The sequence below is a fragment of the Mastomys coucha genome, unplaced genomic scaffold, assembly GCF_008632895.1.
Source record: "Mastomys coucha isolate ucsf_1 unplaced genomic scaffold, UCSF_Mcou_1 pScaffold9, whole genome shotgun sequence".
Taxonomy (NCBI): Eukaryota; Metazoa; Chordata; class Mammalia; order Rodentia; family Muridae; genus Mastomys; species Mastomys coucha.
The window spans coordinates 37,095,676-37,096,375 of NW_022196915.1; positions in this window are offsets into that span (position 1 = coordinate 37,095,676).

A 700-nucleotide genomic window follows, 5' to 3' on the forward strand; every position below is an offset into this window, starting at 1 on the left:
GAGGAGACTTTCACAGTTGCATCAGTTACTGAGCCCTCAACTTGACATCACCTACAGTGCAAAGCACAATCAAGCATCAGTGAGTCACATTGGTCCTCTTACTCTGGTAATGTTCTATTATGGGCATAACAAAATTAGCTCTTTGCTTGTGCCTAGAAACAGCACATGTTGACCTAGTTACAAATGCTCTATACAGGGCACTATGTTATAAAGTATGAACAAATCTCATCAAATGTATTTTTTAAATGTAAGATGGTAAAGAATAAAACTCAGAATTCCATTCCCCCCCCCAAAAAAAAAACAGTGCTTTAAGAAAGTCAGAACTCTGGCCAGACTCCCCAGTGATCCCAGGGACTAGACCACCAACCAAAGAGTGTATAGGGAGGGATCCATGGCTCCAGATACATATGTAGCAGAGTATGGCCTTGTCTGACATCAAGAGGAAGGGAGGCCCTTGGTCCTGTGGAGGTTTGATTGCCCACAGGGGTGTTGGAGCAGTAGGGTGGGAGAAGGGCAGAGCACCCTCATAGAGGAAAAGAGGAGTGGGGAGAGGGAGGATGTGGGGTGGGAGGTTTGTGAAGGGGTAACCAGGAAGTGAGATATCATTTGAGATGTAAACAAATGGAATTATTAATAAAAAAGGAAGAAAGGAAAGAAAGAAAGCAGGCAGGCAGGCAGGCAGGCAGGCAGGCAGGCAGGC